General features: G+C 38.5%; 1 protein-coding gene across 3 annotated transcripts in view; it reads right to left on the bottom strand.

The window, feature by feature from the left end:
- LOC110291392 (EGF-like and EMI domain-containing protein 1) overlaps positions 1 to 16451 on the bottom strand; it is a 562504-nt gene that overhangs the window by 346721 nt on the left and 199332 nt on the right. The window lies entirely within an intron of this gene.

Raw genomic sequence — 16451 nt, 5'->3', positions numbered from 1 at the left:
AGAGAGAGAGAGAGAGAGAGAGAGAGAGAGAGAGAGAGAGAGAGGTCAGCACAGCAGGGGGTGATAATTACACAGAAATCTACCTTGGCATACTTTGGAGAATAAATAAATATTGAAGAAGAAAGGACAAAACTAGAAATGAAAGTTATAATAAGGATGTCTGGGAAGGATGAGTCGAAGGCTTAAAGAAGCAGTAAGAAGCTTGAGCCTCCAGCAAGGAAGGCACAAGGAGGGCAGGCAAAGGAGAGAAGAGAAAGCTTTGGCACACAGCTCAGGTCCCCGAGGAAATGGCAAGCACAGGAAGCAGGCAGGGGATCAAGCTCAAACCATGAAACAGAGCGATGACAGGCTTCCTCAGGCTGGGTTTAACATTCAAAAGCAAAAGATTTAACTTCAGCGTTTTCTCCCCAGAGAAAATCCTAACAGTGTGCTTGCTTTTTTTTCTCACAATGTTTTGACAACACCTGTTTATCACAGGGGGAGCTAATGGGAGCTGGAAACAGACACAGGCTCTGGTGTCCCTTGAAATGAAATCTTAGGTAGACCTTTCCACCTGCTGCTTCTAAAGCCTTAAAGAGGTCATGTGACTTTCAGTCGCTCCATCTGCAAAATGAAGATAATGCCTGCCTCACTGTGCCAGCGTCTGCAAATATAGGCAGTATGCCTACAGTAACCCACATGTTATTCAGTAACTAAACGGTACTTAATTCACCTGCAGCCTTTAGAACAACCCTGTTAACTAGTCCTCCTGGGCAAGGGAAGCTTAAGGAACTGTTATGGCCTTCTTCTGGCCATCTGATGAAAAGGATAGGCCAGTATTTGTATTGAGAAACCTTTCCTGAGGTCCCTCTCTCTACCATGTCTGGGACTCCCAGTTGGCCTAACTTCTTCCAGGTTCCTCTAAAATTTCTCAGCTAGATTTCACCTTGTCTCGTCCTTAGCTTGTGGATGCTGCTACTCTTGAGACAAGACTTTCCCATAGTGGTCTTGAGGGAATGAATCCAGCCCCCTTAAGTCTAGTTAGTTCACTCACTCCACTCTGCCCAGGAACTGGGAACCATCCACTTTGTGTACCATATTCAAAGTCCAATTCAACCTTTTTGCTCCTGTTCTGAAAAAAAGTATCCTTTGGCTTTTTTTATCAAGTGCCTGGTACAATGTTTCTTTCTTTTACATTTAAAATGTGGTATCATTTGTAGCACGTGACTAAACATCAATTGAGTTGTCATATCATTACGAACATCAGTGATACAATACAACATGGAAACTAACAAGCATAGGGGACCTTCTGGGTATGGATGTAGCCTGGCTAGATCCAGTCTTTGCAATCTTAGGAGGGTTGTGTTTGTTCTATTCTCTGACAGGTTTGTCTGTAAAACAGTGATATGGACAATAGAAAGTATCTCACAAGTATTTTTACTTTTAAAGACCTATTATCCTGCTTTTTTATGAGAAAATTATTATCTAGCATATTATACGATTTAACTATTTATTATACTTATTGTCTATTTTTGTCTCCTCTCACAGCATGCAAATTCCTCAAGAGAATTTACTGTGCCTGACTCATAAGAAGCATTCAAGCAATGCCTGTGGCTGACTGACTTTCACATGGAAGGCTGAGAGAAAGCAAGCAGAGAAACACAGGGCCTCTCGAGAGGGTCACATTCTCCATCTTTCTGACCAGGACCCATGATCCAGCTATCATAGGACTTAAAACATACAACTGGAAAAGGAATACAGCTGGTGCTGTGGTGCTGTGAGCTTGATTCATGCCTCATTTAACATGTGGCTACAAATAGAGCCCTCTCTCTCAACCTTTTCACTATTGCTCACTGACATGCCAACTAAGACACTGTCTTCTTTTTGTCCAAAATGTCTCCATCTTTACCCCTATGAAATTTCAGCATCATGGATGTGCTATTAGGAGCTTCAGCTGGTTGGAGGAAATCTGGAAAGTCACAAATCAAAGTAACATCTGTGTTTTATTTCCACCAACCAAGAGCCAGTCCTCGCTCATGACAACAGGATTACCCCACTAGGAAAGCAGGGCTTGTGGCCACCGAGTTTTAATGTGTACCATTTGCTTTTGTTTTGCAGTGTAATGTGTCAAGACTCCTCCGCTTCAGTGGTGCTGATTTTGGTTGCCCAGGGTCCAGTAATTCTTCACTGTGGAGAACTTGCCATATACCTAGCACCTCTCTGCACAGTGTCCTGCTTCTCTCTAGTGCATCTTAGTAGTCCCTGCTTCTAGTCACAGGCACCACAAATGTCTCCGAATACTGACAATTTACCCGGGGAGAGGAACTAAGAAAATGTCTCTGTTTAAGATTGCACAGGTAAAATAAATGAACATAAGAGCTTAATTATTTTTCAAAGGCTACAGGGAAATCATAAGACTATCCATCACAAACTGATCACTTTTCTTTTTTTTTCTATGTTCCCAAAGAATATAATTTTAAAAAGAACAATAAGCATGAGAACATTCTTAGCAAATATTTCAGAGAAATAGTTTATGTTAAGAAATTCTCATATTACTGAAAATATAATAATGTCTAGTTTTATAATTCAGTACAAATGGATCCTCTTCCCTCCTTCCTAAATTGTCTTCTAAGAACATGACCTGGCTTTTATTAAATCAGGCTCCACAATGAAAGACAATTTTGATCATGTTTACCACAGTTTCTAATTTATATTAGTTTTAAAAGTCATGTATATAGGACCTTTAGTATTTAAATAGACTAAATATACTAAATAATTCATTCTGCTCAGAAAACACAAATATATGAATACAACAAGATTTGCATTTGCTATAACACATAAGGAAACAAATGTCTATAGATGCCTAATGACTATTCACTGCTGTACACTGTTACAGGATTATATTATAATTTATAACTTTATTCAGCAATGTAGATATCTACTATTATCATCATTTCACAGATAAGAAAATCAGTTCAGAGGCAGTGAGTACAGTTCACAGAGGTCGCATGATCTTGATTTAATTTAGCCTTATTCAACTCCAGTGTTTTTGTTCATTTCATAGACAGCATTTAGAATCACTATTCTTTTTAAGTATACTTTTTCACACAGTAAAAATTTCCACAGGAGATTTTGGAGCTGGGCTTCATTTCACCTGTAAAGGGTGTTTTAAAAAGCCACAGCTTCCTTTCAACATGAGAGAGGGCAGTTTATTGATGCTTTCATTAGATTTCCCTTATGTTAAAGCCAAGGCAGCAACACAAAGCTAAGACCAACCTTATCTCCATCAACAGTGAATCTCCAGGGCAGATTTTGGTCACTTTTGATGTCTGATCAAAACTAAAGCAAAACAGCACCTCTGCCTTTTTTCTGAGTTTTGCAGGTCTGAAGAACTTTCCCAATCACTCTGAATATTCAGGTTTAACTAAGCAATAAAGAGAGGCATTGTAGGGTCAGCATGTCTCTAGACTTCTGACAAGTTAAGCCAACCCCAGAGGTTCACCCATTAGCCACATGATGCGCATGTGTGTATTTCCCATTCAAGCTCACAGTGAGGGAATACCAATCCAGGTGATGGGAATCCAGGCCGTTCATGGATGCTTAGATCCTAGAAACAAACAACCAGAGAGTCAAGGCTGTCTGCCTGTCTGTATCTCTCTGTATCTCTGATGGTCTCTGTCTGTCTCTCTGTCTTTGTTTCTACCTCTCTGTGCATGTGTACACGCATGTATGTGTGAAAGTCAGAGGTTAACCCCAGGTATTGTTCCGAAGGTCTGGTCAGTTCTTTTTATATTTATATCATTTCACTGGGACCTGGGGCCAGCAGATTGGGCTAGCTGGAATTGGCAATAGCTCTAGGAATCCACCTGTCCCAGGCCTCCCCAGTGCTGGGATGAAGAGCACACACCTTTCTCCCTAGCTTCCTCACATGCTTCTACGGACAGAATTTATTTCCTTACCCTTGGACAGCAGCCACTTTTTAGTTGAGCTACCTCCACAGCCTAAAGGTCAAGTCCTTTAAAAGTACTTATGATTTTTTTTTTTCGTCATGGAGAATTGGGTAGAATTGAAGGTTTAGGTCTTGGAGATGAGCTTGAAGAAAAAACTCCTGGGATTGGTAAGATACTTCAGCAAGGAAAGTTGTCTCCATCAGGCCTGAACACTTGTGTTCAATCTTTGGTGGTCAAATGGGAGAAAAGGATAACCCATGCCTATTGGCTCTTCTCTGATTTCCATCCATGTGCCCATCCACACATTAAGTAACTAATTAATTAATTATAATTTTTAAAGGTTCCTCTATTAGCTATTTAGAAAACTCCTTCTATCTTTGATATTAAATGATCTGAGATGTTTTGTCTTAAAGATAATTATACTTTAATTATGGGGTTACAATATAAAACCCTATTAGATTAGAGGCTGTAGACACTTATAAATCTGAATTTTGTATTGATTATGTAACTTAAAGCCTCACTACTCAAGAGCATGGTACTTGTAGGCCTGCTGGAAATATAAGATTCCAGAACCTATAAATAAAATCAGCCTTATAACAAGATCTTCACAGAATTCAAATACAAATAACTTGAAAAGCCAGACAGAAAATGATGTTGCTGCTAATGTAGACTACTAGAACAGAATCACCCCAATGAGGCATTTACTATAAATGCAGATACCAAGGCCATGTGGACTCACCCACTCAGCATTGGCCTACTGAGCCTAGACACATCAGCATTAGCAGCAAGTCCATACTATAGAAACATAGAAACATAACTTAACATGGGTCACAGATCTGAGAGTCTCTATAATTTACAAATGCCCCAAATGGCTATGAGTTTTAAAACAGAAGACAGAGTACTGGGATATTGCTTTTGAAGTTCAAGGGACTACAAATTGGAGATAACTATCAACAAGCAACCAAGCAGGAGTTAACTGCAAAAAAAGATGTTTAACTGGATAATTTAACATATTTTTTGTTCCAGAAGTTAGCAAGAAGTTCTCTCAGGGGATATATAAAAGGTAATCTTTTAAATTGGAGGTCAGTGAGATAGGATAATACAGAAGGAAACTTTGCAATGATTAGAGCCTGTTCAATATTTCCAATCTAATGTCTCATTATTATATATACTCTGAACACTAAAAGAAAGCATACATGTCAAGAAAAGCCCTCCTCCATATTATGATATATGGATAAGGGGCAAGATCTAAAGACAAGACAAGAGCAAACCCTATAAGAAAAACAGAAAGAAAAAAAGAAAGATCCAGAAAAGCAGCATAGAATTCAAACTAGAAGCAAAGTTCTGGTGAGTGGGAATGATATAACAGAGAAGATAAATTTTACATGCTTGGACTCCGATGGAGTGGGTGAGCCAGCGTCAGTAGTTGCTCTTGGGAAGCTGACATAGCCACACAACCACAAGTGCCTGGCCAGAGGTTGGAGGAAAGGCAGCCATGAGGTGCCCAGGGACAGCACACACACTGAAATCCTAGGAACTTCATGGCTGGCTTTCCAGCCAGTCTCCAAATCTGCACCACGTGAAAATCACCCAAGAAGGTTTTGAAAGTTTTGTGCCTCGAATCTTGCTCTCCAGGATATCCAGGAATGGAAAGCTGGCAAGAGCACCTTTGAAAAGATCTTGTGTGTAGTCAAAGTTGAAGACATTCAAGTCACAATATAGATATAAGCCATTGGCTTTTCTCCATTTTCAAAAAAGGTAGGGCTAGTAGTGTTTTTAATTGAGCCACAACAGTCTATGTATCACCAGACTGTAAGCTGCCGGCTCATAACCAGGAGTCTGGGTGATGTGTGGGTAAACTGCTGTTAATTACTGGCAGTCACTGTATATTGATACACACTGAGAGCTAATAGAGATGCTTGTTCTCTTCCTGTATCAAATCTATCAGACCCTCATCAATTCAGCTAATCCTCTGGGAATAAGTAGAAAAGCCCGGCGATATTTAAAATACCCCCAATGGCTTAAGTATTCCAGAGAACAAGTGGCATTTGCATCTCTTCTTGCATTTAAAGGTCATGACATTATAAGAAAACCAAGGCGGTGAGATGTGAGTGTGTTTTAATAATCAGATAATCCTGAGTGTAAGGTGAAAGGTCTTTGTTCAAATCCACAACACACATTTTAATACTTCTGCAATGAGCATACACTGACACTTGAGCATGCAAAAATCACCTTTGAAATGCTTGAGTGCCTGTGGTGACTCTCATAGCTTATTATGTAAAAGCAACCTTAAAAAAATCAAAGACATGAGAATGTGAAACAGGCATTCAGTGGGATCTTTTAAACTGAAATGCAGAAAAAGAATGATAAACACTCAGGCCCTCACAGTGCAGACCCTTATAATCTCAGCCCTTGAGAGACAGAGGCAGGAGTGTTACCATAAACATAAGGCCAATGTGGCCTTTGCAGGAAATCCCACAGCGCTGCAAGATGCTTCAGTAGGTAAGGGCTCTTGCTTCTTCTTTTTTTTTATTTTAATTAGGTATTTTCTTCATTTACATTTCCAATGCTACCCCAAAAGTCCCCCATACCCTCCCCTCAACTCCCCTACCCCCCTCCCACTTCTTGGACCTGGAGTTCCCCTGTACTGAGGCATATAAAGTTTGCAAGACCAATGGGCTCTTGCTTCTAAGCCTAATGACCTGAGTTCAATACCCAAAAGAGTGGAAACAGAAAGATGACTCTTCCAATTGTCCTCTGACTACTCTGTCCCCTCTCCATCCCTGGATTCTCTCTGTCTCTGTCTCTGTCTCTGTCTCTGTCTCTGTCTCTCTCTCTCTCTCTCTCTCTCTCACACACACACACACACACATACACACACACACACACGGCAGAGGCAAGAGAATCATCATAAATTTAAGGTCAGCATAGTCTACATAGGGAGTTTTGATCTAAGCAGAAGTACACAGTGGTATACTGAGACACCTTCAATAGTAATAGTAATAACAATAATAATAATAATGTGTAGCCATCATCATCATAGTAGTTGTAAATAATTAAATAAAGTGCTGAAATAAAGCTTTATAATCAGATTTATAAAGGTCAGCACACACTATCTAAAAGACTACCATAGAAAATTCATCCACACATTCTCCAGCATACTAATTTGTCAGAGTATCAGATACAATACTTAAAAAAACATACAGAATTAGAATAATCCTTTAATTTAAATTGAAAACTTCTTATGATTAATAAGTAAATGCTTCTAGATTTCTTATCCAATCATGACAACCTATAACTCAATACAGCAATGAGAAAACACAAGTACAGGAAGAATAAGAAGTACACAAGATGGGAAAGACATGTACTAAAATCTAAGGCTCAAGGTAAGACAGATGAAGCTTAAGGATGAGGAGGACAATGGTAAGGAAGCAAGCCTCAGCACAGAGACTAGTCTGAAGTAGTCATTTACTCCATTGTGTACCAAATTGTACTTAATAACCAAATTATTAAATATTACATTATACAAGGAGACTATGTACAGTTCAATGGTGGATAACAAGGTGATTATAAACATTACTTTCCTGATATTGAAGGGGAAATGAACTCAGAATATCAAGTAGAGAAACCCCCAGCCAGCTGCTCGTTCTGCTGCCACTGAGGAGGAACTTGATCAGTATTTCACAGGCTTACCTAAAAAGAATCTTCAGCAAGGCTGGTTATAGGAAGTAAGAAGCCCTTCTCTCAGCATCCTTCTAACTGAGTGGATGAAACTAACGATCAAGGACAAAATGACAACCCTTGTACACAGCATACTACATTGCCATGAATAACTCTTATAATCAAAAATCCCCAGATTCAGAAAAGTGAAGTTAAACATATCATGGTAAAAGAGAAGAGGAGAATATAACAAAAAGCATTCTGGATTTTCCTATGACATGAATTATCATTATTAAAATTATTATATTCCTTTCAAAGAATGGTACCATTATGATAAAACCTGTAAGAACATTTGGACAAGAAATCCAGCATACAGATGAAAATGCTGAGACTAGGAACATAACCTGGGTGGGGTAAAGAAAGCTACCCACAAATGTAAAATCTACAGCTCGGAAAGCCTGGAGTGTTGCACACACATGGGGAAAGGAGATGCATGATCTTCAGAGGGAGTCTCCGTACTCCAGTAATCACAGTGCCCTTAACAGGAAACTCTGATAGTATGGTTGGTGAAAACATGTTTGAAACTTTTCCTTCTTTGTCTTTCAAAGGTTCTAGGAATAAAACTTGGGCATTTGTGCCTGCCAGGCAAGCACAGTAGTACATTGTCAAAACTGTGTTTGCTTTTGTTTAATCCTACTGGAAGTTGCAGGCATATCTCAAGTCATCATTAAGATGTATCTTTTTCTTAGTATTTCGACCTGGTCACGTTCATTAAATTACTCAGACTATCTTTGAACTCACTTGATAGCCCTGTAAGGCTTTGAAATGTGACTCTTGCTCTTCTGAGTAGCTGGATTGCACACTTACCACCATATGTACCTCCACATCAAATTTCTCCAAAGGGTTCACCATCTAAAAATTTCATTTGCTCCACAAACTATACATACTGCATTTTCCTCTGAATATTCTGTGTCTTTAGTAATACATTCGCTTGGGGGAGAAAATGAAACAGTGGAACCCCCCCAAACTCTATGCCGTGACGTCACGTACCTTTAGGCAGACTAATAATCTTACTTTAAGGACAATCTTTTTAAATGTGTTTAATTAACCTTCATGATCCAATACAGTCCGAGATTTGTGGGACTCACCTTTTTCCCTGTAAACTCTTTTATGGACTTTGGGAATCAGTGTTGGGAATGGTTACAGATGCAGAGTTACTGTACAAGATGACTAACAGCTGGTACTTTAAATGTGTAATTGAAATTGAAAATACATCAGACATATTTACCTTTGTAAGTAGATTAGAAAGCATTACATTTAGTTTTCATTCATAAGGAATAACAACAACAAACTGAGATACTATTCCCTAAAATTATTCACTCAGCTATCTGAACAGTCAATGACTAGATAATATATATTGAGTCATCTAAAGTGTAATATTTTACACTTTAAAGTGCAACAGGTTTCTGTATTAAGGTTAAAATGGACAAATTTAACAGTAAAGGGTTAAAAGGTATTCTTCACAATATACTGAGATCTCACTGTACTGCTATGTGAAGTGCCAATTGTTTAGTCAGGATGGGTAAATTAATTCTAGGAGTATGGATAATTATGAGATGCAAAACACCGATTTTGTTATGCTTTGACTTCGATACCACTTAGAAAATCTTTTATTCTTGCTTTCAATTTTATACCCCCAAACAGTTACTTGGATTAAACTTTGAAAACACTGGGCTGATCAATGTTCCTTTTGAATAAGAAGAAAAATCACATCAAATTCATTTACACTAATAGTTCTTTGATCTAGTAAATAGACTGAAACTCCTAATGGACTAAATTCAATGTTCTTATTACTGTCAACATGAACACATGCAAGTACATTTCGTATGCCTTTAGGGATAAAGAAAACTTTAAGAACATCAGCAAGGAGGAGGAGGCAGGATGCCAGGAACGTGAGGTTTAGTTTAGATTCCTCAACAACTAAGAGTTCTTTTCAAAGCTGAAATGCAGGAACTTCTCTATGTAATAAACATGAATGCCATTTAATATTTTAATATCTCATATTACCCTTTCTCTTTGACAATTTCATACACATATCTAATGCATATTGGCTACTCTGATCACAACCATCCCCTATCTGCCTCAATCTCCATCAAACCCCTCCTACCTCCACCTGCTTTCTCAAGATCATGCTTTTGGTTTTAGTCATGACCCACTGAGTTTGACCAAGGCTGTCTGTGCGACCCTGACTTTTTAAAAGCTTTGATTGTATCAAATTTTTGACATTCTGCTATACTCATAGATCAGTGCCTTGCTCAGCCATTCTCCTGCTGCAGATGGGAACAATTGTAGTCACTCATAGCAAGACAATATGCAGAGAGTGAAAGACCTTGAACACTTAGCCTCAAACAGTATGTCTCCATCGAATACTTCTAAAGACTCTGGGAATCCAGCAAAGCAGGAGACAAAGAGAATGTAAGAGCCAGAGGGGACGGAGAATGTGAAGAAAAAGTCTAAATCAACATGACTGACACACATATGAAGGCACAGAGACTGAGGCAGCCTGCTTAGGGCCTCCACTTGTCTGCACCAGATGGGGTCTGAGAGCAGAAATACCCCATTTCTAATCCGAAATCTAATCCAGAATCTAATCTCTTAATAACCACTTGCAAATGAAAATTTAATTTTCTCCAAAACAGTCTCACTGGGAAAACAAACTACTCCTAAGTGCAGGCTGCGTGCCCAGCAGTGGATGGCTAAATAAATACATAAATAAATACAACTGAATAGCATCTTTGATCTTAGGAAGTTCTTTTGTCTGCGTGCTGTGCTGGGGCTTTCTCTTTTTTCTCTTCTTTTCTTTCTTTTTTTTTAAACTTCACCTTATTATTTCTTAATTTATTTATATTTTTCTTCTCTCATTTTACCCTACTGGTCCTTGGCACATATATTATAGCTTTCGGTTTAGTTTTTGTGGTATTCCTAAGTGTGGAAATGTGGTTCTGTTTCTTATGCCTTCTCTTGGGCTCTTTTCTTTCTGGGTGATTGCTTTGGCGTAGTAGTCTGATAAGTTATCTTTTTGTTTTATCTTGTGGTAATATTTTAATATTATTCCTTAAAAGCTCATTTTCTATGAAAGACAGAAGGTGGTGGATCTGGATGGAAGGGGAGGAGGGGGAGTTGGGAGAAAAATTGAAACTGTAATCAGGACATAAAAAAGAACTATTTTCAATAAAAGGAAAAAAACAAATTACAGTGAAATTTTAAAATATGTCTTAAACTAAATTAATCTACATGCCACTAAGTTTTCAATTAATATAGACCAGAAGCAGGTAATTTTAACACTCATGCAAGCTTGGTGGTACGAGACTATATAATACTGGCTCCTAGGGAGACTGACAGAGAAAGATCACAACTCTAGGCCTGCCAGAGCTATAGAGAGAAGTTCAAAGTTTAAAGTTCACAGTTCACTAAGCGAGTAGATGAAACCAAGTCTCAAAAAAAGAAAGTCAAACGAAGCTGAGGATACAAATAGGTGGTAGGGTACCTATTCTGCACAAGTAAGACCCAGTTGGTGGAGGTGGGGTAGGGGGCTCAGAACATGAAAAGAAAAAGAAAAAGAAATACTCCCAAAGATAAGTTTTGACAAAGATGCTTCCCTAAGATTGAAAAATATTGTGTAATCAGAAACGTTTTAACTCCTTTACATGTACAGAAAATATATTATTTTACTTTTAAATAATTTTTGAGATTATACTATAATTGTATCATTTCCCCCTCTCATTCCTCCCTCCAATCACTCCAATGCAGCCCACTTGATCTCATTCAAATACACGCTGTACACACATATACTATTTACTATACTATATAATTATATAAACTGTAAATACAAATGCAACCTCCTTAGTGTATGCTGCTACGTGTGTGTGTGTGTGTGTGTGTGTGTGTGTGTGTGTGTGTGTGTGTGTGTGTCTGTGTGTGTCTGTGTACATATATATACTGAAGCTGGCCATTTGATATTGGATAACCCATCTGTGTTTTCCTGGGAAAGACCATTCTTCCCACTCTCAGTCCTCCTTGGTTGCCTTTTGTTCTTTGTCTAGCATTGGATATGTGAGTATCCCCTTGTCATTGTCATTGTTAGTATTTCTAATGGTATTGTGTTTGTTTGGGTCATGTTTAGGTAGCTATGTGAAAAAGACTTCATGGTTGGACCTTTTCTGACATTTCTAGGAGATACTGTTTTCAAAATATATAATGCTATTTGCTTTACGAGTTTTCTTTCTTGTTTTTGGTAGATATGATTTCACATATTGCTATTGTAAGCTCAATTTTACAAGAAAATATAACAAAAATAAATAAAATAACAAACACATAATTAGGAAAATTTGTGAAATTTATAAGAGAGGAAATGATTTAAAAAAAAATGTATGCTAGGAGACAAATTAGTCCAAACAATGATTTCTATAATTAGCAAGAAATGCTTTTAAATCCTATATTTTTGTTTTAGTAGAAAGTTGAACTTTCGTTTCATTCTGATCTTTAGGTATTAGTGCTTCTGGAGGGAGGGTTGACCTGGTCCATGCTGAAACAGTGCTGTCTGGCCTTTTACTGCCTGGTTGGGCAGTGGTATATATGTTCCAGTCAATAGTTTAAATCTGATTTTGACTGAGAATACAGGACCTGCCAAAGTTCCTGTCAGCCATGGTTTCTAATACTACAGACAGCAGGAGTTTCATTCAGCAAGCCATGTCCAGAGTGATGCCTCTAATTTCTTATTGGAAAATTAAGGGTGACACAAAGATTGGTTTTCTTAGGTTCTCTTAAATACCTTGAACAGTGACTGGCACATGGTAGCTTTCACAAATATGCATGTTTGTTTAAAAAAAGAGCAAATAAATAACAAAAGCATATTGGGACAATTAGTCCTCAAATTGCTGAGAAATATTGCCAGAGAGTTGACAAGCATGGGCGTGGTTTCTTCAGTCCCATAATGTGCTTCTCTTGTGCTTAAGATTTAATGAATTTAGTGATGTCATTGATAACATTCTGGATTGCTGCCATTATTTAATTCCTGTGAGTATCCCTATATCAAGATCACAGGATTGGTAGTAAGAGCTGAATTGCTAACAGCCATTTCCGCTACAACAGGTAGGAAACAGTATTTAAAACACACACACACACACACACACACATTAAAAGAAAAAGAACCCATTCAGAAGCTTCATAAGATATCAGTCTCTTGCTATTGTCAAATAATATAGAGAGCTGTAACCTGACCATTTGAAAGCATTGTCTCCAGTGCAGAGGAGAATGAATCATTTTAATAAGTCTTTTCTCTCAACCTAGAAATTGACTTGACTTGTCAGTTTATCTCTTTTTATATAGTCAAGCATAAAATTTATAGAATGCAGTTCATCAAAAGCCTCTTCTCTCATAAAATATCCTTCTCAGTGTGTTGTGTATTCATGTTACTCCATAAAAGTGCAGGTGTGTGTAGACTGTGTGTCTAGCCTGGATTGTATTTATAAACTTCATCAAGAAAAAGCAATTGAAGTGCCTGCTCCCTCAGCCCTGGCACCCTACCAGTGCCCTTTGGTTTGGTCTGTGCCTATTGTCCACTGTGTGATCAGTGTTTTTGTGCTGGGATAGCCTACAGAGCATGGATCCCACAATAAATCTGTGCTTTCAAAAAGCCCCCTCTCCCTGTCTTTTGAACAGAGGATCAGGAAGAACACAGACAACATAGGGGGATGCTTACTTTTTCTAAGCTGTAGAATTTTTGTTCCACAGCCTCAAGAAATGTTTACAAATAATGGGAGGAACAACTCAAAAACGACCTGTGGAAATGTTCAGAATCTGACATTATTTCAGCTGTCCAAAGGGAAAAGTGAAATCTTTGCAAACGAGCCATTCAGTTTGCGAACTTCCTGCTGATGCAGCCATCTGTGAGTCTCATTCAACTCCTGGAAGAACCAGCGTCACATTATGAAAGTTATGACTTTCTGTCTTTTGCTTCCATTTCTTCTATACTCTACTTTATTGGCAATGTCTAAGGGGATTGTTACAATTGAAAATCTATTCATATTTCTTTGGAGTACCATGTTTAACACACACACAAATAATTCCATGTGGTAACTGCTTCAATCCGTACGGTGCCCACAGTTATCTGTTTGCTTTATGAAACAGATTTTCAAATGTCTTTAAACTATAAACTCCTCTGAGATAAGAGGCATGAAGAATAGAGCTTTCTGGTGATAAACACAAAACTACACAATCTTCAGTATAATTGCTTATTTTGCCATTTTAACCAACTGTATGAAATACAAAAAGATCATTTTTTAAGTTCTTCTCCTATACTTCTTTGTGTTAATTCACATTCAAACAAAGGGACTCTGAAGCAACTAATCAAAACCCAAATGACAATAAAGAATCAGAAATTGTATTGATTAAGAGAATAGACAGAGTATTTCACACAGCATTTCACATTTTATGTGTATAGCCAAAGCCTCTTTTGTGGAGAATGTGTTCACTCTCCTATTCAACATTCAACAAGACAGCCTTAATAATTCTTCTTCCACACTGCTAATACATTCATTTGAATGAAAAGCTGGAAGCCCCACGGGGGCACTGAAACAATCGCCATTCTCTTTACACCAGAAGCAGATGTCTAAAGAAATGATTCTAGAAGCTTGTGTGAGAAAAACGGTATGTGGGGTTGAGTTGACGACATATTACCCTGGTCCCTCTCTTTTTTAAACATCTAACTGGTAAACTCAGCTGTTTAAAGAGAAAAATCAGAAAAAAACGTACTGCAAGCTCATAAACTATTTAGGCATTTTCTTTAGTGGAGAAGTGATACCTATTTTCCAGAGGCAAATACTTCATTTTCTATTCTACCCATTTGCAAAAGAAATCACCTGCCTGTTTGCATTTAGTGAGTCTCAGAATGAAGAATAGGCACACACGGTTCCCTCTGATGCTCTACAGCAAGTTCAAGTCTGGTGGAAACCAACCTAAAAAAAACAACAACAAAAAAAACCCCAACAAACAAAGAAACAAACAAAAAACAAAAACAAAAATAACCAGACATTGCCAAATCTGAGGCAACTTCGTGAGAATAAAACCATAAATCAGAAAAAAGCCAAAAAGCAAGGTGGCAGCTGGCAGCAGAGCGGGTGCAAGGGGGGCCAGGGCATTATGGGACCACCTGCATTGCCTACTAAGCAGCTAATGCACAACTGCTAGTTGTCAGCACGGGGGAAGTTGAGTTGTGAACACAGAGAGTGGATATGAAAGAGAAGATAGGGAGAGTTCTTGGGATATTTGCAACATATGGAAATTTTGCATTCACTCAATCGATCAATTGCCTTCCAGTGTACAGCGTGCTGAAATAATGAAGACAAAGCTCAAAGAGGTTTAAGAAAACCAAACAATAGGGAATTGAGTAAAATGACATGTAAACTTTAGTCCAGGGCAATTCACATTGAAAGTAAGTAGAAGTCTGGTGATGAGTCCTGCTCTAATGGGCTATGGGAGGTTCTCCCTCTGACACTGGGATATCTTAAAGAGCAAACAGATTACTGCACTTAATATGTTTAGTATACGTTTGTTCATTATATGTTTAGTATGTGAATGTTCATTATATGTTTAGTATAAGTTTGTTTACCACACAAACTTTGTAGTAGAGTTTGGCCAGGCCACAAAGAGAGGCTACAGATAGGACTATGCAGCCAGGAGAATTGATAAGAAGACATGATGGTGGAAATACCCACAGCTGATTCAAAGACTTCTATGGATTACTCTGTTTGTACTGAGGTAGAAAATGGTCAGGGAAGAGAAAAGGTGTCCTTTTGGCTAGCAAGTAGATAGTGTGGAGCACCTACCCCAGCAAGCTGCATTTCATTATGTGAATCTGGGGAAACCTTGAGAGATTTAGATCTGTGCTTCAGGGTGGCCCTTGTAGCAGTCTCATGAAGAAGAGGAAGGAGATTATTAGAGCATCAAGTACAAACATGCTATTTCACAAAGAACTGATGCCCAGACAATGGCAATGAGGGGGCAGCTTTCTGATTTATTTAGAAGACTGAATCAGTAAAACTTGGTGGTAAACAATTAAAGGCAAGAAAGAAGCCACATACAGTTACCAGACTTCCTATTTGGTTAGATCTATATGTAGAGAAAAGGATGAACATATTGGAATGAAGAGGATTATAAGAAAGTTTTACAAAGTCCTCCAAAAGTGGTTTGGTAGATTACTCAGTGTTAGTATGATGTTCTCAGAAGTGTGAAGGCCTGAGTTTTGATTCACAGAGCCCATATCTAAATCCAGACATAATGGTACATATTTACATGTCCAGCTTAGGCAAGATGGGAGGTGGAGACAGGAGATCACCGGGAGCTTGATGGTCAGAAAGTTCTTTCTACTTTGCAAAATTCCAGACAATGAGCAAGCCTGCTTCATTGTCCTCTGACCTCTAAATACATACATGTGCAAACATGCATCTACATTCACATGTGAACCTCCACACAGGAATACACACACACACACACACACACACACACACACACACACACACACTTTTCTTTGTTCCTCTTTGGTGTTACATTCTTCTCTTAAAGGAGATTCACTTCTACTCATACTGTTATCATTGTATAAACATAAACATAGCAACACAGCCCTCTATCCCTCCCTCCATCAGCCCTCTCATTCAGTCTCTTTATCTGTTACTCTGTACCTCCCTCTGCCTCTAACTCTTTGCCTCCCTGTCCCTGTCCCCGTCCCAGTCCCCATCCCAGTCCCCGTCCCCCTCTCCTTCTCCCTTTCCCTCTCCTTCTCCCTCTCCCTCTCCCTCTCCCTCT

Source organism: Mus caroli, chromosome 3, assembly GCF_900094665.2.
Source record: "Mus caroli chromosome 3, CAROLI_EIJ_v1.1, whole genome shotgun sequence".
In the NCBI taxonomy this organism is placed as follows: Eukaryota; Metazoa; Chordata; class Mammalia; order Rodentia; family Muridae; genus Mus; species Mus caroli.
The sequence above is the reverse complement of the archived record's forward strand: the minus strand, read 5'-3'. Positions and strand labels throughout refer to the sequence as shown.